The sequence below is a fragment of the Pyrus communis genome, chromosome 4 (assembly GCF_963583255.1).
Source record: "Pyrus communis chromosome 4, drPyrComm1.1, whole genome shotgun sequence".
Lineage (NCBI taxonomy): Eukaryota > Viridiplantae > Streptophyta > Magnoliopsida > Rosales > Rosaceae > Pyrus > Pyrus communis.
In genome coordinates this window covers 25,550,364-25,576,530 of record NC_084806.1, presented here as the reverse complement: position 1 = coordinate 25,576,530, position 26,167 = coordinate 25,550,364, and the positions used below count along the sequence as shown (strand labels likewise).

The following is a 26,167-nucleotide window of genomic DNA, read 5'->3' as shown; positions in this document are numbered from 1 at the left end:
TAGACTAATTAATAGTGACTACTTGAGCCGAAGAAACAAAATCGTGGAAACTTAGGAGCAGACCTTGTATTAAGACAGTAAACTCACGGGTATGTTAACCATATTACCTATTCAAGTAATCAAAACTTCTTCGACTAGCCACCTCTCGATCACTTCCACAGGTAGACAGTAGGATCGAAATACGAAATGACATCTCACTCTTAGAATGTTTTAAGTGTCGAGAAAATTGTGAAAACCTTTTAGTTCGTATCGTAGAGTTGGTTAGTAGTTTAGTACGTTTCGAGGATGTATACCTTTGGCGTCATTTCTCAAAATTCTACTAGGATGCCACCGAATGTGAGAAGTAGAATACATCATTGATCCACCTTGTTAACACCACATTTATTTTCCCTATTTCTTATCGAACAACTCCTATATCAGTTTTCCTTGTGACTTTCGAACAAGTCCTACTTCATTGAGAGAACTTAGTCACTAAAGCTTACTGATTAGGGAATTACCCAATCAAACACTTTATTTAGGGAACTTCAAACCTATTCACGAAGGCGAAAGACTAAACCCTAGGTTTGTACCTAGAAGCAACTTGATTGGGTGACAATTAAAAACCATTATTCCCTACTTTGAGCTAATGGTCTAACCGACCAACCTTTGTAACCCGAGTTTGCCTCCATGGTTTGACGAATTTATAGTGGTCTTATCAACTACCTTCTTATCTACCTCGACAGTGAGACCAAATTCCCTAAGCTCTGTTAGTCAGCTTTATACCAAATTCCTCGACTGTAAACTTTGATTAAATTGATAATCTTTTTAGGAGACGTGATCTCAGTGGACGAGATTCTTTTCTTTTTCCAAAAGGTTGGAGTGAAAGAAAGTGGAAATTCTCACAAAGTAGAGTGAATTTCGAGATATCTTTGGTCTTGTCGATTTTATCGACAATTGATCAAAGATTTTCAGTTATAGTGTTTTTCCTCACTTACAACCGAGGAAAGTTAGTTTAGTTGTGATGTTAGTATGAATAAAGTTCTGACAACTAAATTGTTGTCTCAATCTACCTTTGTGTTACACCTTTCAATGACATTGATCATTTTGGGATGTTTTGACTTTGTAGATGCAGCATGATGGAGTATCATTTATATTTCCCAACGGTTAAAACTATTCGAAATGAACCATCCTATTCATGATTTAGACTCAATTGTTGTTATCTTCATTTGAAATATTGGATGACACTTCTCAGTGAGAAACGTGTCTAAAACCTTTACCAACCTTAGATTTCTCAAATACATCTTCATTTAAAATAAGCTAAAATTTCTGATAGTGACGTTGGAAGGACCAAATCAACGCCTACGATTACACTATCATGTATTACCCCAGTGGTGAAAACGTAGTTACTAAGCACCTTTAGCTTGTCTTATCCCACCTCAATTGGAATTCAAAAGTACTATTTTGACGTTACTCGTGAGATATCAATAAATTGTTTGGATGGTTATAATCACTTCCTGTATCTATATAAGGATGGGAAATATCACCATAAGCTTCCAATATGAGGTATCTTATACATGTGAAATTATGATGGTGTTTCAGTAACCATCGACCGACGTGACAAGTTAGCCCACTTTCCATTGGTCCAGAGAGACTACATTTTAGACCACTTAGTAAAATTCCTCATTCTTGAAATTATCAGATTTCTCAGGCGTTTAGACCAACGTTTATTCTGATGGGATTCCATATTCACCTATTTGTGCTAGAAGGTATTCTAGTCAATCTTTGGTTCGTGTCTACCCTACTACACTTTGTATTATTCTTGAAATAGAGAAACTATCTAAAGGAATTGCTTGGATATTGAAATGTAGTTGTGATCAGTAATTCTTCAATCACCAAACAAATACTCTACTAAACGAATCTTTACCGTTGGTGATTGAATATTCCTAAAGCTACTAGTGAGATATTATACATTAATTTCAGTTACCTTGTATTTGAGATTTGTTGGACTTATTTGACTTTCAAACTCTTGAGTGTTCCTTTAGCCTCTCGACATATTTTTTCGCTAAATTCGAGAGGAATTTAATATGAAGATGCTTTCTAAGACGTTATGGACTACATTGTACGACTACATGGTACATTTGTCACTTTTGTATCTTATGATGCGTGGTTCACTTCCAAGTATTGAGAAGTTTTCTTGAAGGCTATGAGTACAAAGTTGTTACCTGGTACTGCACTTTATCCTTAGACTGATGGTTAGTCTCAACAAACTACACAGACCTTCGTGTACGTGTTGCATTTTATTCGTTCTGCATGCTTGGTAAGTTTGCCTAAGAGGGTAGTACTTGAGCACGATTAAGGCGCTAATTGGATTATTTATGTGTATTTCCCAATGAGGGGCATGATGGTAATATTGCATCATCGGGATTTTGTTACTTGCTTATTGAGATAACAGTGAGTTGTCGATATTGCAGGCTACATACCGTAATATTGAGAACTTATTTGTTGAACTCGTTGAGTAAGTGGACATTTAGGTCCACCTACGTTAGTAATTTAGTTATTTATTTATTTATTATTTGGGCTTGATTCAAAGATACTACATACATACCTTCGAAGCATAACACGCTACAAGTGCGTAGGTAAAATTTTTCTATGCTTAGTTTTGACTTCAATACAACTATTTCTACGGTATTACATAGAAGTATTAGATTTTAGTATTGTGCTAAAGGAGAAGGAAAGTATGAGCTTGGAGGCATGAAAGAGGAATACTTGCAATCCGATCGCAACAAAATGTCATTCTCTTTTATGCAGCCACTCCAACTTGATTTTTCCTTATATATGTATTTATATACATATTTTCTCCTTATTTTTAAGGATTTTACATTTAACAAGTTATTTTAAATTTCGGGGATGAAATTTTTCTTAAGGGGGTGGATTGTAACGACCTGTTCCCAATTTTACGATTTTTATAATTTTAATAAGTGAATTTACGAAAATGCCCTTTGAGGCAAATGCATTGACTTTTGTTGATTGCCATGTTGTGTCACGGAAGACTCGTTTTCTTGGCGTATCCTCATAGTACTCATCGCTACAAACGCGTGGGTGCAAACAGAATGTAATTTGGAGTTATAACGAAGATTCTACGAACCTTTAAACGTCGAGGGTATTTTGGTAATTTGCCATTTGAAAGACATGTTACACCTAGAATAGTGTGACACGTGGGACCCACAGATTGGTCCTCATAATATCTGGAACCTTCTCTCCTTCCTCTTCTTTGCCGTAACTCTTCACTCTCTCTAACTCTCTAACTCTCTCTCGGCTCTTCCCTTCTCCCATGAAACAAACCACCATCATCACCAAATTTTTCAGCTTGTTGAACATCAAAACCACCATTATCTGCATGCCTTCACAGCCATAAACCCATTTTTGAGTTTTGTTTCATTGAAAACGAACCCGAAACACGAGTTCGAAGAACAAGGTTTTGGGCCGAGACTTCTAGGCGTGATTCAGATAATTTCCAGCCATATTTTGAACTCTAAACAGGTATAGATCGATTTCTCTCATTGAGTAGATGAATTTTCATGTTTGGATCATTTAATTTGGTGGAGAAATGAGAAAGTTGTGACGATTTAAAGTTTTCCCAGTTTCCAGCGACATGCACCACTTTCGAGGCGTTTTCGGCGAAACTCCGACGAGATAGCCATCGTGAGGTACCAATCTCTTTGTCTTGTCAAGAACTACGGTTTTCGTTTTAGAATCAATTGATTTCATTGAGTATTGACAAAGTTATGGACGTTGAAAGTTTGCCCAGAAATTCTGGCAAATTTCCATGTTTTCCCGCGGACAGCCGTCTTTCAGGCCATTTTATGGCCATCTCCGGCAACCATTTGGACTCCAAGAAGGTACAATTTTGTTCTACACTTCTCTAGCTTCGATTTGGTATATTATGGGTCGAATTTGGTTGAGAAACAAGTGAGATATGGAGTTCTAAAGATTGCCCTGGAAATCTGCAAAATCTGCAGAATCCGGCGAAGTTCCATTAAGGTCCGTCACTTGATTAGAATAGTAATCGACGATCCGACCGTTGGATTGTCACCAAACTCTAATATATTGTAGTATGTAATCTTTGAGGAGCATAGGAACTTACGGATTGCGGATCCGACGTACGGATTTTTTCGAATTGGATTTGTAAATTCATATAATAAAACGTTAACCGCCATTTGAAATTGTAATTGGCGGAGATCCAACCGTGAGATCGTAATGAAACTTTAGTATGATGTTTTAGAAGCATAATGTGGATATTTGAAAGTTACAGATCGGAAATCTGAGGTGCGGATCTTTTAGATCGAGTGACGTAGGGTTGTAGACCCTACAATCGATCTTTGACTAACGGTTGACTTTTGGTCAATTGGTCTCAAATCATTCTAGAACGTCCTTGGGGATGTGTTTTATGTAAGTTACGTGTTCTATTGATATGGATTCTGAGATGTGGTTTGATAATTGTTCTAGGCGTCGATCGTTCGTGACGCCTTGATGTTTGTCCTAGGGAGTTGTAACGCGGACTCCAAGTGAGTGGGCTTTTGGTTTTCTATATAATATATATATATACACACACACACGTATATATGCTTTACATTTTCCCAGCAACTATTTTGAAACGAGCATATTCTTTTAAATGTCATGTCATGCTTGCATTTCATTTTATTATATGCATTGGTACGTATATGCATACTATTGTATGACGCTGTGGAGGCCAAGTAAGTTTCAGGTGAGTACTGTATGATTTTAGTGGTTGCATTGGTTATGGTTATCGTAGAGGCATGTAGAGCTCACACCGCGGTGAAGGCCATCCTGCACCCCGGTGTTAATGCTCCCACCCGTGGCCAGGTCACAGTCCTCACGTGATGTTCACCTCCCACACCGCACTTTCACCTTGGATCCAAGTTTGGTGTACAGCCGTGTTGTACATACCACATTAGTTGGTTCCGACTCTTAGGTGACCCGCGATTATTCGCATAGCCTTCATGTGATCGTAGCACTTGAGCGTACTTATTTACACTCAGCCCTGTCGTACAGACCACATTAGGTGGTTCCGACTCGCGTGCATGAATTGGTTAATGAGCTATAGGTTCAGCTGTACAAGTCACGTTAGGTGACTCCAGCTGACATATCATTTTATATCGATTCATAGCACCTGGCTTACATATTTATTATTGAGATACTTGACATGGCACATACTTTGGTTTTCATTGCTCTCAAGCCTAATTTCTATATACGTATGTATTATTATTTTCTGGGAAATTATATGTGTTTTACAGTGAGGGGTTATAACGTTTTCAAAAGGTTTTTATTAAAACTTTATTTTCAGCCCACTCACCCTTGTTTTTCGCCCCTCCAGGTTTTAGCTGCTGAAAGTTCGTATCGACGAGGATTCTTGGCCAATCTTAGTATAGGTGGCTACCTCTGGGGGTATGATCCTTACCCACACTATTGTACTTTATTTGTGCTCTGATGTTGCATGTGAAATGGGTTCATTCCCGTTCACAGTGCACTCTTGTCTTTAGGCACTTTAGGTTTACATTTATTCACATTTTCCACATCACTATACTTTATGGCTTCGTCACCTGTCGGCTAGCACAACTCGATTCGGAGTCCTAATGGACACTCCAGGTCGACATGTGTCAAAAACCCTTTGAAAAACCATGCAACCCTTAAGAAGTGGTGTTCATCTTAAGTGAAATTACAATTATTAATCACAAGAAGTCAACGTCAATTTCAGGGAACCTTCCGACCAAAATTGCTTCAAATTACTTTTCTAAATATCATAATGGTGGCCAGTCATCAAGACAATTATATAGTTTAAAACAGTAATTAATAATTCAAAGCATGCATACAATCAATCATAAGCAATTAAAAAAAAATTACATATTCAGGCTAAGACTCAAGGCTTCGCCCTAGCAAAATGGATTAGTTATGCATATTCATAATGAAAATTATAGAAAATATTATTATAAAGAAAAGGATTGAAAACACATTAAAATAGAAAATCTCCAAGAACTCTAGCAAGTCTCTTTGTCTCCAAGTCCCATAAAAGGGAATGTGCATAACTTAAGGCCAGCTGAAACCTTTTAAATCCCATCTAAAGGGCATCGCATAATTCCTAAAAACTAGGTCCTTTATTCCAACTATGAAACTAAAAATAATAATAAAATATCTTAGAAAATAAAGTCCTAACTAAGCTAGGAGAATCTGGCAAGTACTTGTCCAGCCACGTTTTGGCCACAAACACCCTCCAAATGCGGTCCATGATAGCTTGTTTTGAAGATCAAGATGTTCTGAACACATCTCCAGAAGGCCATGAACCCATCTGAGATTATCTTGGACTCCAAAAACGCAATTCAAGCCCAAAATATCACTATTCCAATACCACGCATTGCTCCTTTATTCTATTTCCAGAAAATAACTGCTTGGTAGAAAATTTTGATATTTTGACACGATCAAGCCAAGTGACTCACAAACGTCCTCCAATGGGAATTACTCCAAAATTCATCCATTTGGTTATGTTTTGCTCCAAAGGAAGTCGAAAGTCCTATATTGAAAACATAATTCAAAGTATCAAAATTCTTCCAAAATATTAACCAAAATATACAAAGAATAGGGTTAAATATATAATATAAATAAAGGCATAAAATAAGGAAGTAAACTCACATTAATTTATTAATCTTCAACTTCAGTATTACATAATAGCACCAAAGTTGATAAGAGAGACAACAATCGAACACTCAGACACTCAAAACACTTAATATATTTTTACAAAGTGAAAGTTTTTCTGCATACTACCAACTGAGCTCCGAGGCTTTATAAATGTATGAAATTATCCATGGGTTCCTTTATTTGCTATACATTTATTTTTCAAATGTAAAGACCATCTTCTGCAGCTTCTATAGGTGAAAGAAAATCTTCCCGAGTCTTGGTCAATGGTCTTCAAGTGGATGGACCTGAGTGATTGGTTATCATACGGGTACTTGAATCTTCTAGCCAGTCATTCGATATGTGAACCTCTAGTCCTAGTCATTTTTTACTTGAATTTATTGAACAAAGTGATATAATTGTACATCTTTGGCCACAAGAGATGATACACGGAGTCTCTGTACGACAGTATGCAAGTGGACATATCTTGGTCATGCGCATATGCAGCTAAACAATGAGAGATATGGAAGCTTGTGGATGGGATGATGATTTCTTGGTGGAGGATTGGATTGGGTGATCTTGTAGATGGTCATCATGCTAAGATAGGTAAAGACTTGTAGACATAAGCTCTCAATATGTCTTCTTGACGGTGGGAAATGTAAATGTAAAATCCTGTAGTTTTCTAACGAACCGCCACGCTTTGACAAGTTTGGGTTTGCTGATTATTGAGAATTTAACAAGGTCTTAAAAATCTAGCGACTTTCATTTATTACTGGTCAGAGAAAGAAATTTAGTTATCGAGTGCACAACACCTTATTCCTTTTTAGATAACTCTCCCACCCCCCACACCCCCGCCCCCTCCCCCCCGGCCAGGCCAAAAAAAAAAAAAAGAATTTTTTTGGATATGGTATAAATATCAGTGTTGGCTGACTGATAGTTCGGTAGTAATTTTTTTTGGAATTATGCAGTGCATATGCATATCCTTGCATATGGATTGTTTAAAATTATTTTATCTTGTTTTCGTATGTGCTTTTGCAGACTTCTTGTCTGCCCTTGTATTTTTATTGATTCTTCGCAATAAAAATTTGTTTGTATCGAAAAAAAAAAATTTTATTTGATTCGTGATCTTATGTACATACACTTCAATTTGCTTCAACTCTGCTTTACTTAACTATGCCTTTCATCTGAAAATAGTTCACAAGTCAAACTTGACTGTATCAGCAATGTCTTATTTGTGTCTTGGTTATTGTGCGGATTTTTCCAAATGCTTTGTGCTACCGTTGGGTACTTTTGTCTTTGGTTCATAACTTGAGATTGAAACAGGACGAAGTGTAGCCTTCCCTGGCCATCCTCTGGGTTCTGGTCTCACATCAACTGCTGCAAAGGCAAGATATTTTGTACTGAAGATTTCACATTGATTTCAAGTGGCTAAAGTGATGTATTCTTTCTTCTGAACGAGTGTTATATGTTCAGAGTGTGATAGCGAAGCTGTATGCCATGGTATGATGTTAGTCTTCTACATGGCATTTGGTTGTACCACAGAACAAGCTTTTCATTCCAAGGGTCTAGGGTCCATGCTTGTCAGGTATGGGATTTGATAATCCATTTCTGTTTCAGTTAAATATTAATTGGGTCATGCGATAGCCACCTTTTTTAACATCCGCAATTCTCTTTATGTGGAGAATTTTTCAACTGTAGTACATTGTTATTGTCAACATACTTTACCTACTCTATTTCCTCTTTAAAATTTTTAGGTATGGTGCTCGAATACTGGCTTACAGAATGTGGGCAGAGTGCTACTGGTGCATTATTGGATCACATAATTGAAAGCGATCATGCTGAATCGTGCTGCTTCTCAGCGTGAGAGTCATTGATCAACTTCTTTATGGTAATTACTGTACTAGGACAAATGGGTTAACTCTTGAATGCTGTTTGCGGACAAGTTAAGTTGATCTGTGTGTCTCTCTCTAGGCATTTCTTTGTTTGAACTTGTGAACAAGATATTGAAGACAATGATGCATGATTTGAAGCGTCCATTGCTTGCTTCTTTGACTGAAGATGTGCATGTTCTTCCAGATTTTCATGGGAATGGTATGGGTATATTCTTATGAAACATACAATGTTGTTCAATTTCTTTCATGTGTTTTGCCCCCATTCCGAAGTAGTAATGTAACTCTAGAAGAGTCTTGAAGCCACAGTATTTGTTTCCTCCTTGTTATTTAAGGTAGTAATTAATTCTACAATGAAGGCATAAGCATATGATTCCATATGTTTTGATTTTGAGAACTTTTTAAGTATGATGTGTAATATTTGTAGGTCATAGTATCAAGGGGAAAAGTAGTTATGGTACTTGTCGGTCATGGTACACAAGGAAACGTTATAAGAATATATTTAAAAATTATGGGTACATGAAATGTGCTTGAAGACGGGATCACATTCCTATGACTATGAGTAACCTGTAGGTTTATTGGAAATGTTTTCTTGTACGTTTTGTGTTCTTCTTTGGTTATCTGAATGTGTAAAAATACAACTAGGAGAGAATATATAACATAGTTTTTGCCATCCTATTTAGAAATTAGACTAAGGGTGGATACTGGACCTGCTTTCCTCCACTTTTGAGGAGAAGTATCATTGTTACGGTTTGGTCTCTAGCTGACAAGTCCTCATTCTCTTGCATCTCGATAACAACAGCATTGAAGGTTTCATTCCGGTGGAGTTACGTCGTATCGGAACCTGGCTGAGCTATATCACTGGTAAGCAATACAATTGGTGGATTGATCCCAAGTTGCATAGGAAACCTCAGACAACTTCAAAGAGTTTTCCTAAATTCCAACCAACTGAACTCATCAATGCCTGTCAATTTATGGAATCCAACCTTGCAAGAATCTTAGCACTCGAAATTCAAAGTTCAGAAAAACAAGTGCAAGTGTTCCAAGTTCAGAAGAACTGTCAATGGCTCCAGGGCATAGAATGATATCATATCATCAACTCCGTTGTGCTACAAATGATTTCTCTGAATGCAACTTTCTGGGAGCCGCAAGTTTTGGCTATGTGTACAAGGGAAGTCTTTCCGATAGGACAACCGTGGCTGTCAAAATTCTATAGAATCATGTTGTTTGAAATAATTGCAAGAAGGAGGCCAACAGATGGAATGTTTACGGAACAACTGACCTTGAGGAAATGGATAAATGCGTCGCTCCCTGAGGGTATTCTAGGAGTAATGGATATTGGTTTATTGAGCACAGAAGAGGGAATAGAGATGAATGCCACAAAATGTATCATTTTATCAATCATGGACATAGGCTTGAGATGTTCCGACCAAGTGCCAAAGGAAATAATGGATATCAAACATGTGTTGCGGAAGCTCATAAAAATAAAATCGGCACTCGAAAAGTAGAAACAGAGTGTTCGATGTCCATGAGATTGACTTGGCAGATCCTGTGTGTATTTTGCTTGTTTTTTCACTTGCATTTCCTACTGTTGGTTATGTATATGTGTAGACATCGAAATTTCACATGATTTTCGTGTTTACAATATGTATCATCTTTCTATTTTGTAAACCTTTCACTTTGTTACAAGGAACGTGTATGTCGTTGCATAATATAGGGAAATGACATCCGTACACTTATTTTCTCCTTTTGCACACTTTTATTTTTTCTTGATTCTCTTGTTGATTCATTCTGTTAGAGACACGGCCTATAGCCCAACCAGCGCCGCAGATCCTTCTAGAATTAGTTAGACTTTCTTATAGTACAAGTATTGTATCCTTGTGAATTGGATTGTATTAATTCACCTACCTAAATTAAGTTTCTTGCATTCCTATATATTGTAACCTTTGACATCAATCAAATCAATCGAGTCAATTATCTCAAGCCTTATTCTCTCCAAAGTCTTCTAGGTTTCTCTTTACATGGTATCAAAGCTGGTGAATCATGCACAAGGAGCTTGCTTGAGATCATAGAGGGACTTGCGCAAGTGACATACATGGTTGGGCCGAATCAAATCAATGAACCTAATGGCTAAGTCATAAAGACGTGGGTGTACAAAGAGAAAGAATGGGTGTGCCAAATTGACATCTAGTCTATAAAAAAAAATATAAAAGTGGACATCATCTATGCAAATAAAAACTCCAAAGTGATGGTGTTTAGAGTAGTACTAGAAGTTTATTTACATCCATATCAAAATCGATGTACATCCTTTCAAGGTGGAACAAAAGAAAGGTATTATGCATATGTTTGATCAGCGACTATCCCACTGGATTATGTATTTCAAGTATCCAATGCGATGCATAAAAATTGCCAAATATTTGCTTATATTGTAAATTATTTGCGGCTATCTAAGGCTAGAAGTATTTTGCCTGACTGGATTCGGCATTAGATCTTAACGTAACGCCTATTGAAGATCAAATAAGCACGGCTATTGCAGTTGTAAGAAATCATTCGACATGTCACGCTTGACAAAGTAGAAGCCAGAAGCACAGCAGCTAAGTTCAGTACATTTGGAACTATGGCTTTGTTTCCTCAAAGATCTGTTATGCAATGAAGGCCTCACCGTCATCTGCTCTTTTGATCTCCAAGCGAGTCTTTTGGTAGAAGCTGGTACCCCTCAATGCATCCCCAATAAAATAATCAAAGCCGACAGCAATGGCTGCTTCGGCTTTGGCTCCATAAACCAGCCTTTGTTAGACATTAACGTATGAATTATGCAGTATAACTTAAAGTGCAAGTAACATGCAAGAAAAATGAGCAAAAACATCCAATTCCAACAGCAAGGGAAATACTGCTAAACTAAAAGCTTTTTAATGATACATCAGTGATAACTAGTTTGTAAGTGCTTGAAAGGCTTGCCCTGTATTTAGAATGAAAAAAGAAAAATATGCATACTTTATAAACTACTCAAAACTCATTAAAAAAGCTAGGAATCGATAACCCATTAAGGAAAAACAACAAAGAAATAATTCAGTTTCAATTCAAAATCAATGTCATATGAACTAATTTAAACAACAAACAAGAAGGAATTGAAGCATTGACCCAAGATACAAATTGACATCACCAACTCTTCTAAATTGACGGAAAGCCATAATTGAGCTCGTCGATTCTCTGTAAATTGGTTGGAAAACGAAGTAGTTAGGGTTTGAACTGGAAATCACATATTCCAAGCATACCTTCACATGCAATAAGTGTTGAGGAGTCATTCCATACCAACCTGAGGAGTATACCTTCACATGCAATAGGTGTAGAAAGTACCTGAGGAGTCATTCCACACCAACCTAGAGGCCGACCTTGTTGGAATCGTTGAAATCGTCGCTGGTTGCCAACGTGTTGTTAGAATTCCCTCCTCATAAAATTAAATGCCCATCTTTAATGCGTAGCTGTCTAAGAAGAAAAATTCTTGGATAAAGAAAGGTCTTTCCAGTTTCAAGAACCGAGTAAATGTAAAGCAGCCCAATATTGATTACTTTGTCTATCCCCTTCCATAGTTTTCTAGAAGGGAGTTGATTATGAATATATATATATATATATATATATATATATATATGTTTTAACTTGTAGCTCTTCTACAAAGGGTGAGTAACAGAAAAATAGTGAGTTCATCCAAGAGTATGTGAGTTCTCTTGAGTTAGTCAACCTCTAAAGTTTAGAGAGATTGGTGCTTGTAATCCCATTTCTATAGTGGAAGTATTTTGGACTTTGTCATGTGGTTTTTCCCTTCACATCGGAGGGTTTTTTTTTTTCTTCACAAAATTCTAGACAATTCATGGATGTCAACACAAAATTCTAGTTTCCTTTTATTCACTTTTAATTTTTGTTTACTTGTGTTTTATTTCCTGTGATTTACACCAGCAACAAGCTGCTGTTTTCGCTGCAGCAAACTCAACAAATGGTATCAGAGCCAGGTTGCTTTGTAGATCATGGATGTCAACACAAGTCAAATGGTGAGCCTAAATGGAAGAAACTACATTACTTGGAAGTAAAAAAATGGAGGACTTACTATATTGCAAGGATATGGTCGGTCCAATTGAAGGTGACAAGCTTGAAAAAATGTTTGATGAGGAATGGAAGCAACAAAACCGAAGAGCCATTGGAGTTATCAGGCAATGGCTTGATGGTAGTGTGTATTATCACGTTTCAAATGAGACTAACGCACTTTCGTTGTGGAAGAAGCTTGAAAGCTTATTTGAAAGAAAGACAGCGGGCAACAAAGTTTTTTTGATGAAAAAATTTGTCAATTTAAAGTTCAAAGAAGGCACCTCCGTCAACGAACACTTGAACGAGATGCAAAACATCATTAATTAGCTTTATTCAATGAATATGGTGTTGGATGATGAACTACAAGCTCTCCTGCTTCTCAGTTCTCTTCCAGATAGTTGGGAAACCTTGGCCATTTCTGTGATAACCTCTGATTTAGATGGAGTTGATGTGAAATATTCTAACACTCAAATTAAAACCCTATGATTGTAGTATATGAAAGTAGGGATTGTTTTAGGCCGGGGATTAGAAGGGATGCTAATCAACACAATTAAGACTCAAAAACACTAAACTAGACTCTATAGACTCTAAACTAACTTAAAACACTCAAAACAGTGACAAACACTCAAAAAGACTCAATTTTAGACCTAACAAGTGTTTTGGACGAAAATAAACCTTAACTTGACTCAAAAGACTCAAAGAAAATAGATTTTGACTCAAATAACAAGACTAAATGAAAAGGGGATTGTTTTTGACGAATTTAAAACTTAAAACAAAAACTTTGTAGAAAACACTTTGTAAAAACGAATTTGGGTAAATTAAATGGGTGAAAGGCTAGTTAGAGGGTCCATCTCCACACATGATATATGCATATAAACTAATTTCCAGTTATTTCTCCTTTAGACTATGAATGACAACACCCCAAGTTAGTTGCATCGCACAACTAACCATCAGATTTTCCTTATTTCATCGAATTAGATGGAATACGCATCTAAACCAAATTATCTTTCTCAAGTTCCCTATATGAAACGCATGATAGAGATACATGTCAAAAGTCATTAAGTTCTATGAAAATCATAAGTATTGACAAGGCATTCATCACTATGAAACGCATGAGACTCATACCAAGGATTTACTTAACACGATTGTGACTAGCAACCTCCACTACTTGTGAATATAAGTGAATAACTCTTACGTGAAACCCCCTTATACTCTAGCATCAAATTCATGCATGCAAATTAAGTGTCGACCCCCAACCCACATACATAAACAAGTTTTAATAACTTAGATAAGCAAATCACATTCATGCCTTAAGAAACAATAACTGGATAGAATCAATTCATATAAAACATATAATCATGGCTTCGAATTCACCTCTAACTATAAAGAAGTTAGTTCCACATGTTCGCAAAACAAAGATAATTAAACTTAAACATTAAAAACAAAGATAGAACACACCTAGAAACACTCCAGGTGGCTCCTCCTTCCTTCCTTGCTGCCAACAATGAGGATTTGCGTGAATTTAGGCTCTTGAGGTGTGGTGGATGGTGTGGTGTGAATTTGTGGTAGAGGGTGGTGGTTTTTGAGTGTTGTGGCATCAAGTATTTATAGGGTGAAGGGGAGGCACGAATTTGGGCTGAAAATGAGAGGAATTAGGACTCCAAATCACCAAAGAACAAGGATACTTTCAATTAGATTCCAAGGAGGACAAGGAATGGTCCTTGTGGCAGATTCTAGAACTTCTAGAAGGGTTACATGTGGCATAAACTTAATGCACGAAAATAGGGCTTCTAGAACTTGATATTTAGGTGATTTAATGTGAAAATGAGTCCTCTTTGAAGTTGGAATTAAGGTAGGAAAAGATTAGGATAGGATAAGATAAGATAAGGTTGGATAATGTTTGGATAAGACAAGGAAATTTGGATAAGGTTCCTTATTTCTTGCTCTTTCCTTATCTTCTTTGCATTTGGACTTCTTTCTCCAGATTTTTAGCCTTTCCTAGCATCTCTTGACTTCAATTTCGTCCATCCACATTGCTCCATAGTTAAGCTATCCAATCCATGCCCAAAACTGCTCCAAATAGCCTCAAAATGCACTTCTTGCTCCTTTTGCCATTAGGACCTAAAAACATACGAAAATAGCTTAAAAGACTAAAATAGATAGTAATTAAGTAACTAAATGCAAGGAAACAACATAACTGAGTAGCATAAATATGCTCTTATCAGGAGTCATGTCCATGAATCAAGTCACTGCTAGTTTGCTGAACGAAGAAACAAGAAGAAAATCAATAGATTCTTCCTATTCAGAAGCTTTGGTTGTACAGAAGAGGGGGATGAATAAAAATAGAAGTGCTTATCCTCAGTCTCATGGGAGATCAAGAAGAAAATCAAGGCCAAGAAAGGATGTCGTATGTCATTATTGTGGTCTAAAAGGTCATTACAGAAGAAAATGTAGAAAACTCAAGAAGGAGAGGAAAGTGAAGAAAAACAAGAAGAGAAAGATAATGCTGCTATATCCTCAGATGGTGATATTATTGTTCTCTCAGAGTGTGAAAAATCATGCTTGAATATGTCTTATGAAGATACCACTTAGACAGTAGACTCCGGATCCTCTTTTCATGCTACTTCAAACAAGGCATTCTTTTCATCTTATAAGGCTGGTGATTTTGGCTTAGTGAAAATGGGAAGTAAGGATACATAAAAAATTGCAAGGATTGGTGAAGTGATTCTAGATACTGATCGTACCAAAAAAACTCATGCTCAAGGAGGTTAGACATGTGCCAGACCTACGCCTAAATTTAATTTCTGTCGGAAAGTTGGATGATGCCGAATACAAGAATAAGTTTTCAAATGGGAGATGGAAGCTTAAAAGGGGATCCCTCGTAATTGCAAGAGGAAGAAAATGTTGCATTCTGTACAGAACCCATGTTCAACTATGGAAGGGGGAGCTGAATGCAATGGAAAAGGATGCTTCGATCGATTTCTGGCACAAACGGCAGTGAGAAGGGTTTGCAAATTCTTGCAAAGAAAGAAATCCTCCCTGAAATTAAAGGTATGCACATAACAGCTGCTTTTATTCTTTAATTGGCAAGCAGCATAGAGTTTCTTTTCAAAGAAATCATGAAAGAAAATCAAATATTTTAGACATGGTTTATTCGGATGTATGTGGGCCATTGAAAATTAAATCCTTGGGTGGTGCTTCCTATTTTGTCACTTTCATAGATGATCATTCAAGAAAAGTTTGAGCATATGCTTTAAAATAAAAGACCAGGTGCTGTCAACATTTAAAAGCTTTCATGTTATGGTGGAAAGAGAGACATGAGTGAAACTGAAATGCATTCGCACCGACAATGGCAGTGAGTACTTGGGGCTGTTTGATAAGTATTGTAAAATGCATGGCATTAGACATGAGCAATCTGTTCTGAGAACTCCACAACACAATGGTGTTACGGAAAGGATGAATCGCATTGTGGAAAAAAAAAAAAAAAAAAAAAAAAAGATGTTTGTTGTCTCATGCGAAATTGCCCAAAACTTTTTGTGGGGAGGTGATGAGAACATCATGCTATTTGATTAATTTGTCTCCTTCATCACCCTTGAATGGAGATGTTCTAGAGAAGGTATGGAGTAACAAAGATGTCTCATATGGACACTTGAAGACATTCGGTTGTAGAGCATCTGTGCATATACCAAAGGAGGAGAGATCAAAGCTTGATGACAAGGCCAATCAATGTGTATTCTTGGGTTATGGAGATGAAAATTTTGGCTTCAGATTATGGGATCCTGTAAGCAAGAAAGTGGTTCGAAGTTGAGATGTGGTTTTCTTTGAAGACAAAACAACTGAAGATTTTGAGAAGAATGTAAAATGTGATCAACCTTATTTTGATAGTTTGATTGATTTTGATCCAATTTCTCTTGTTGTAGCTCACGATGTTGAAGGGGGAGCTGAACCAGAAATTATAGATGATGATCATAATGGCCAAGAAAATACACCAGTAGATTCTAATACCGAAGATAGTCAAGAAGAACAACCCACGTGTGAACAAGATATGGAGTTAAGAAGGTCTAGCAGACAACGTGTACCATCCGTGAAATATTCGCCGCACGAATATGTCCTACTTACAGATAAAGGCGAACCCGAATACTTCTAAGAAGTGCAGTCTAATATTCACAAAGAAGAATGGTTGAAGCTATGCAAGAGGAGATGAATTCCTAGCATAAGAATCATATGTATGATTTAGTGGAAAGACCAAATGGAAAGAAAGTTCTTCCAAACAAATGGGTTTTCAAGCTAAAGAAAACTAAAAACTCAAAACCAAGGTACAAAGCGAGATTGGTTGTGAAGGGGAGAAGAAAGGCATTGATTTTGATGAGATATTCTCGCTAGTTATGAAAATGACTTCAATTCGTGTTGTTCTGGGATTGGCAGCAAGCATGAATCTGGAGATTGAGCAATTAGATGTCAAAACAGCTTTTTTACATGGTGATTTGCATGAAGATATTTATATGGAACAACTGGAAGGTTTTAAAATCAAAGGGAATGAGCATATGGTCTGCAAGCTGAAAAAAAGTCTATATGGACTTAAACAAGCTCCGAGACAATGGTACAAGAAATTTAAGTCCTTCATGGTTGATATTGGGTTTAAGAAGACAACTTTTGATCATTGTGTGTTCATTAAAAAAATCTTCCAATAAGGATTTCATTATATTGCTTCTATATGTGGACAATATGTTAACTGTTGGTCTGGATACTGATAAGATGTCAAGTTTTAGAAGAAGTTAAGCAAATCCTTTGATATGAAGGATTTGGGACCTGCAAAACAAATTCTTAGCATGCAAATCTCGAGACAAGAAAGAAGGCAAATTTTGGTTGTCTTAAGAAAAATATATTGAGAAAGTACTTGAAAGGTTCAACATGGACAAAGCCAAGTCTGTAAGCTGTCCATTTGCTGCTCATTTCAAGCTAAGCAACAGTCAATGCCCTTCAACAAAGGAATAAATGGAAGAAATGAAGAAAATTCCCTATGCTTCAGCCATAGGAAGTTTAATGTATGCAATGGTTTGCATTAGGTCAGGCCTTGCTTATGAAGTAGGAGTGGTGAGCAGGTTTCTTGCAAATCCTGGGAAAGAGCATTGGGCAGCCGTTAAATGGATTCTAAGGTACATTAGAGGTACTTCAAAGTTATGTTTGTGTTTTGGAAATAATAAGCTTGTTCTCGAAGGCTTCACAGATGCAGATTTGGTGGGAGACAGAGACAGAAAAAGATCAACTTCAGGCTATTTATTTACTTTTGCAGGGGGAACGGTGTCTTGGTAATCTAAATTGCAAAAATATGTGGCCTTGTCTACTACAGAGGTAGAGTACATTGCCATTACAGAATGTTGCAAGGATCTAAGCTTTCACTGCAAGTCTAAACACATTGAAATCATGTATCATTGGATTCGAGACGTGCTTGAGAAAAAAATTGTTGCAGCTGGACAAAGTTCATACCAACGACAACAAGTCTGATATGTTGACAAAGGCTCTTCCTAAAGGAAAACATGAGCAGTGCACAACATCAGGAGGTATGCGTTTCTTCGACATGAGTCGGGAAGGGGGAGATTGTTAGAATTCCCTCCTCATGAAATTAAATGCCCATCTTTAATGAATAGCTATTTAAGAAGAAAAATCCTTGGACAAAGAAAGTTCTTTCTAGTTTCAAGAACTGAGTAAATGTAAAGCGGCCCAATATTGATTGCTTTATCTATCCCCTTCCATAGTTTTCTAGAAGGGAGTTGATTATGAATATTTATATGTTTTAACCTGTAGCTTTTCTACGTAGGGTGAGTAACAGAAAAATAGTGAGTTCATCTAAGAGTTTGTAAGTGCTTTTGAGTCAGTCAACTTCTAAAGTTTAGAGAGATTGGTGCTTGAAATCCCATTTCAATAATTTCTAGTGTCCTTTTGTTCACTTTTAATTTCTGTTTACTTATGTTTTATTTCATGTGATTTACACCAGCAGCAAGCTACTGTTTTCACTGCAGCAAACTCAACATGTGTATCCAGTGAGTCGAAGAGAGAAGAGTGAGAGAAAGGAAGAGTTTTAAGAGAGGGTTTGATTTTGGTTTAATTTGAGGTTTAAGAGTTTTCAGGCATCGTAGAGAGGAGCAAAGCACGAGAGGGAAGAGCGAGAATGAAGAAAGAAAAGGAAGAAAAGGAAAGAAAATTAGAGTGTGTATATATATATATATATATATATATATATATATGTATGTGTTGTAAACAGCCAAACATATAACAGACTTAGAAGGGCAAAATTGTCACTCAATGGGTCCCTTAACTTTAATCAAGCTGGAGCAATGGTCCGTCAACTAAAAATCCATTATCATCGATCTCTCAACTCATCAAAATGTGTAGCTATGGTCATTTTCGTCAAATTCATCAGAATTTTGTCAAAATGAGTTATGTTGGAATGACCATTGCTACAATTTGGGTCCCTCTACTGATCAAAGCGTGTAGCTATGATCATTTTTGTCAACTTCGTCAAAATTTTGTCAAAATGATTTATGACTGAAGAACCATTGCTACAATTGGGTTAAAGTCAAGGGATTATTGCTCCAATTGTGTTAGAGTTGAGAGACCATTTCTTCAATTGGATAAATGGTGAGGGACCAATGGTAATTGATTTTTAGTTGAGGAACCATATCTGCACGTTTTGATAAGTTAAGGGACCAGTGGTAATGGAATTTTAGTTGAGGGACCATTGCTTCAATTGAGTTAAAGTTAAAGGACCATTGCTAAAATTTACTCTATATTGTTTGTACCATAATCAATCTTGAAACTATCGAGCGGCAGTTAACTTCATACCTTCAGGGACCTATTGAAGAATCTGTGTTAAGGCACCTCTGTCGAGGGACAAGAGTTTCTCTCTAACCATGAGACCAATCACAACACGACGCGTGTCAAAATCAGAATAAAACTTCTAGAGTCCCACATCGACCACAAACAGAAGCCAAAGACTCTCCTCAACTATAAAAGGAGACCATTCTTCTACAATTAAGGCTTAATGCCATTATTGTACTTAAACTCGTCATTAGAACTCAGTAATGATAATGATGCTTGAACCTATATGTTGTGTCAACTCTGCACTATTAATAAGAAATCATCTACCCTATGGATGTAGCCCAACTTAAGGTGAACCACATACATCTTGTGTTTGCTTCCTTATCTTTATCTCTTAGCATGTTATCCTCACTAGGTGACCAGAGCAACCTTGCAAAGGTCACAAACTTGACACTTTTACATTGTTCCAAAGTCACACTGATTTTGTGCATCAACATATATTAAATTTGGAAAATGAGTTTCTTCTTTCCCCTTTAAATTACCTAAAAAGTTTACAGAATAATCAGAAGACTATAAACAACATGGTTGCAAAATGATCAAAGACATAATGAATAGTTAAACTCTTCTTTTGGACAAAAATTTCCATAATATTGATGTTGAATCTGGCTGAAGACACTATATAAAGATTGCCATAATATTGATGTTGGACAAAGTTTGCTATAATAGTTAAACTCAGGTCTCACATCGACCGTTTCATTTTTTTTCTTTCTTCCTAGCCACTATATAAAGAGAGCTTTGGGGAAAAGAGAACATACATCAAGAGAAACAATTCTCTTAGCTCTAAAGAGGAGAGGGAAGTCTCTCTTCACTTTCATTAATCTTTTTCTCTCTTAGTTTAGCCTCTAAGGTATCAAATTGGCCCTAGGATTAAGAGGCTACTTAGAACTGCAATGGTTTGATCCTTTTGTATTGACATAAGGTATATAGGCATCTAGCTGGGTTAGATGCTATAGAATCCTCCTTTTGGTGACGCTATTGTTTATGGTTCATGCAACAACTCGTAGGAACCAAGTAAACCGTCCGTAATTTGTTAATGTGGCTAGTTATATCCTTGTTGACCTAAAAACTACCAAGCCTATGTGGCGTGTATGCCAAATAGCTAATGAGCTAACTACATTATACAGTTGAATGTGGGCTGTGCTAGCTCGTCGATCAAGCTCGGTTAGTGAGTAAATAAATGTGGTGGTGGTGTCGAACATGCTGCTGACTTCTGTATCTGGGTGATTGAGGCCGAGGAAGAAACTCATCTCGGCCTTTGAGTTCTAAAGCCTGAAGATAATGCTATTAGTCACTGTGAAGTTCAAGGATCGTCTGCACCAGGCTTGGTTCCTTCAATTAAATTCATGAAAATATAAGTGCGTCGAATCAATATTAGAATGTATGGACACAAATAATCAAAGAAAACAAGTATTTAATTGTAAATGTGGTTCGGTCGTCGAAATGTCAAACTCTAAAATGCACCTGTGAATATCCAATAAAAAAAAAAGGTTTGGTTTTCAAAGTGCTGAACAACGTAACTTGGTAACACCTCACTTGCCGAGGTTGATGAGATGACCTCTTGAAATAAAGACTCAGAGATTGATTTCTGACAGAGACTTGGATAAATAGTCAACCAAACTTGGAGCAGTGCTGTTTATCCAAATTGGAAGATGTTTCTTGAACGCCCAACTCTATAGCTCCAGTGTTGTTTATCTAAACTGAAAGATGTCGTCGGTTTTCAGCCATAGTATTGTTTATCCAAATTGGTGACAAAGTTAGAAAGAATAGTGTTTTCTCAAATATGAGAGGGTTTCACGTAAAGTGAGAAATTGCGCAAGGCAGATTTGTGTGTTAGGTTGAAGGTCCTCTGAATATTGCAGAACCTCTTCTATTTATAGGAGTGATTTTTGTGTTGATCATCTTATGCCGATGTAGAGTCCTAACTAGACTACACTCTTCAACATCCTTTGATCCAATACCAAATCATCTTGATCTTTGGATTGGATTCAGCCACTCATATCAGACTTTGAACTCTGAACATAATCTATTTCTTGGTTTTGATTAGCTATGAACCTTGATTCTTGGAATATTATGAATCTTATCAACATTCATCCTAACCCTTAAACGATTTCACTCATGTTAGGACTCAATCAAATCCAACTGACTCCCTAAGAATCTTACACTTATTAGGATTTGGCTATCCCACCTTGGGCTAGACTATCTAAAAAATCTGACTTGTCGAAGATTTTCATTTTGGGCTGAGCCTAAATTCACATTCGGTCCAAGCCCAATATTTAGATTTAAATATTGCCCTCTTGTTTATGAAATCTTCATCCAAAATCCAGGTTTAAAAGGTTTTGAAGAAATGATCTCCTCAACCACCCACTCACCAGCTTTAATGTTTTTGATTTCCGTATCCACACCACTATCCTCGTCTACCATGAAATCACCGCGTGTTTCATTACTACGACGTCTGTATGCCTTCGGCTGTTCCATGCGCTGCATGCTCAAGGTGTGTAATCACCGAAATGCTTTCTTTTAATGCTTATGCCTAGAGAATCGGCGTTTATGACAAATGTGTGCTCTTAGGTGGAGTAAATGGCTACTTGTTCGCCTAATAAAATGAAAAGGTGATGATTGATGGGATTTTTCGACAAGAACACAACCATTGATCAGGTTCTTGGTCATTTGTTCAAGGATAATATCCCAAAACCAGTTGTTGCATTAATAAGGGCGAATATGCTAAAACCTTGTTTTCGCGATGGTAACTAGGCTAAGTGGGAAGTTGCCAAACCCCAATTAGCTTAGCCCTTAACCCTAACTACTTGGGCTTATTGATTGAATAGAGCCATACTTCGGTGAGAGTTGGAAAAACCTAGGCATTTTTTATGCCATCAATATCTCTACGTCGAGATCAGTATGGACCAAAAACTACTGATGGTTGCACTCAACTTCTCGTGTTCGGCCACCAATACAATGGTTTTGCCTCTCAGTTTGATGAGTCCCACCATCCTTGATATCACAGCCATTCTTAGCACTTCTCTATCCATCTACTCATTGACGTCATCCTTTCTTCCTACGAGTATGACCTTGATCTAAAAACCTTCTTTGATGAGCGGGCCGCCAAAATCCTAAATACCAAGGATGAAAACAGGCATAATTGAAGGAAGAGATCTCCAAATTGGCAAAGAACTTCTTAAACTACACCACCTTCATCTTCAACTTTGCAGGGAAAGACAATAAGGTCGTTCGGCAGGGGAAGCATGAAGACAATAAGGCCGTTCGGCAGGGGAAGCATGAGGCATTCTTGTTCTATTGGTACAACAAGGTTGTGTTCTGTCCCAAGTCAACAAGTGCTCGATTAAGAATATGTTAGTGGCTGAAGCTTTGGCTAGTGGTCACATTTTGGTCCACAGCCTTGCCACCCTGACCAACCTTTCTCATTACCATTGTGATATCACAACTGGGGAAATGGATCCTCACCAGTATAGCCTTTTATGGGTCTTCCAATTTTGGCTGCATACCTACTTTGTGCCACTAAGGCTTGAGTGCTCGGCCTTTAAAGAAGATAAAGTAATGGGCTTCTAGTTGGCACCTTTTCCCGTTTCAAACCATTCGATGGAAGATGTCGTCCAATACTTCTTCTATTTGAAAGATCAGACTGATGGTGAATTTTTAGTCTGTCATTGAAGATCTTACCTTCATTCTTTTAAGCTTCCTACCTCCGATTGGGATGCGTCAGCGAATGCTGAGATTCGGCCAAATTGGGGGTCGTTTCTATTAGTTCGCGACCACCATTTCGGTTGCAATCTTTGACGTTTTAGCTTTGAAGTTTATCATCCAAACTTCCTAGCTCGCCAACTGGGGTATTACCAAGGCTACCTTGTTTCCTTGTCACATCATACAAAGAAGTAAAAGAAGAGGATTGCAAGGAAGTGCACAAAAAGCACACTGAGTCCTGCTCGCAATTTTGTCTTCGACCCTACTCTTCTAAGGTGGATATTGTTGAAACCTTCTCCGATTCGTGGGAAGTTCACACCGCTAACCTTTTTGGCGTAATATTCAAGAGGTCTTTAATAAAGTTTTCAATGAGTGACTGAAAAAGACTGTTGCACTAAATCTAAAGGAAAACACTCTTAAATGTAGCATTTTAGTATATCTGCCCTCAATTTATTTCAATATACTTAGCTCAATAATCCTTCATTCTGCCCAAAATGAAGAAAGCTGCCCTTCTGCCGCCAAAGTCGTTCTATGGTCAAAGCCATACCAATCCTTTAGGTGGGAAGAAAATATCTCATGCTTATTTGCCGAAGAAGAAGGTTCTTTTGGGCCAACCAACACATGCCCCAAAGTGGGTAAAGCTAAAAAAGGGACAATGCTGGGTTCCCAACCCCTCGAGGATTCAGGAAACCTTAGAGACGCCTCCAAAGGCGGATCAAATCAAGTCACCCCTAGCTCTCTCCAAAAATGATAAGGTATAGGAAGAGCCAGCTTGAGCGGCTCTAAGAACGACAGTCAAGCAACACAATGTTGTTCCTCCAATAGTTGAAAGGGCGACTGAAGCTGCATTGGCCGATGTTCCCAAGGGCCAATTGCAACAATATTCCCGCCAAATCCAAAATCCTCGACGAAAAGGTATATATATTTACTTTTATATTATGCATTTGCTTATCTTATTTTACAATCCTTGCTCTAACTTTTTCTTAAACATAGGAGAGTGAATGAGATTTAGACCCCTACTAAAGAAAATATGTTCTCTATTGGTGGAAATTCCTCCTATGAGGCCTGCAAGCCTACCTAGGTTAATCTTGAGGTTACACTTTCCAGGATTCAAGGCATCATCCTCAGGACAAGGAAACCAACATTTTGGAATAAGAAGTTGCTTTGGCTTAAGTAAGTCTTAACCTTCCGTGATTCCTTCTTTCTGTTGAACTTAAGCTAAACCGAGTAGAACTGTTAGGGGCGAAGACGGTCATATCACCAAAAGTTTGACAAGCTGAAGAACATTGTTTATATGTCCTAGCTGCCTCAATGATCCTTTGAATATAAACAACTTTCATCGGTCGTTTAAGCTAAAGAGTCGTCTTAAGTATTGGGCTTGGCTATTAAGTTATCTGGGTTCAATCAACACCTAGAAGACATGGCTGATGTCTCTTCTCGGCATGTTAAAATCTTTCCTTTGATAATTCGCAACGTGTGTTTATCCAAACTAACCATATTTTTCTTCTACAGCCTCATTCATCCTGGACGGTTGAACTTGATGCGCTTCTTGCCAGCACGTCTGGTATGGTTGGCTCGTCTGCTGCTCCCGCTGTATCTAGTGCTTTGACCAAGCTATAATAGTTAAAGCCCTATTTCTATGCTGGAGATTTTGCAAAGTAACAACATTGATTTTGTTGCGAAAGCCTAAATAATCTTGCGATTGAAGGTTTGATCTGCAACAAGGGCATTTTTCACCTCTTGGCCTGGCTTGAGAATACTCGATTTCATTTTTGGTGTTTTTTAGAAAGTTCTTCAAGTCAAGAATGATCTTGAAGAAGTTGTAACAGATTAGGATGATGTTTCGCCTATCATTGAAGAAATCAAGCAAACGAAAAATAACATGGTCGAGATCGATCACCAAATCGCCAAACTTCAGTTGCGCAGGGTTGCCATTGCTTTTCAGCTAGAGAAAGACTATGAAGCTCACAAGCCTTGGCTGATAAGTATGCGACAGGGATGTGGAGGATCCAGAAAATGAAGCCCAACAAGAGGATTCGGCAAGTCGAGATTACCATAGGGGAGGTGAAGTGGCTAGAGCTGAAAGTGCTTCGACAATGATTTATGCCTTCTTCTCCTTAGTTTACATGTTAAGTCTTAGTGTCGAAATGTGGCTGGACGAATTTCATTCAATCCTGTAATGTGCACGACATAAATGAAATTCGAATGCTTTCGTTTTGGACTATTTATTCTCTCAGTTCCCAAATAACTGGATAGTACTTCTTTAAAAGTTTTCATTGATCGGTATTTTGTGCATCGACCCTGTACGGTTCCTAAGATAATATGCCTCTTGTCGAGAACCTTGTGCATGATAAAAGGACATTCCCAATTCTGCGACCATTTCCCGTATTTGGGATCCTTGATTCCAATTGGAAAGATTGTTTGTCATATTAAATCCCCTTCACGAAACATCTTTTGCTTTACCCTTTTGTTGTATGCTTATTTTCTTTTGGTGCAACAAGCAAGTTGCACGCGTTTAGCCAAATATCATCTAAATCTTCCAATTCTTGCATCATTACCTGATCATATTCGACATTTTTCATTCTGTTCGGCGACTCCTAAAAAATTGATAGGGTAAAATGACATTGTGCCTATACGTTAAAGAATAGGGAGATATTTTTGAAGGGAAAAAAAAAGAAAGCTAATGAAAAAGGATTAAAAACTTTGAGTTTTAACAATAATGACAAAATAAAGGGTAAAATGAATAGTACCATGATTAACATTTTAATATAAAAATGTGATTTTTCGTTAAAGTGAACAATACCTAAAGGTTTTCGTTAAAGTTTCAAAAAAAAAAAAAAATCAAAACTGGGAGCTAGCAGCCGCAGTGCACGTGATGGAAGGCTCAGAAGGAAGAAGGCATGTCCCAAAATTCCGAGGAGCTAAGATGCTAGAGGAGAACGCGAATAGCGACG

The 26,167-nt window shown here is 37.4% G+C and overlaps 1 pseudogene; it reads left to right on the top strand.

Annotated features, from left to right (window-relative positions):
* The first annotated feature begins 4,714 nt into the window (after positions 1–4,714).
* LOC137732881 (uncharacterized) lies at positions 4,715–16,782 on the top strand (annotated as a pseudogene).
* The last annotated feature ends 9,385 nt before the right edge of the window (positions 16,783–26,167 follow it).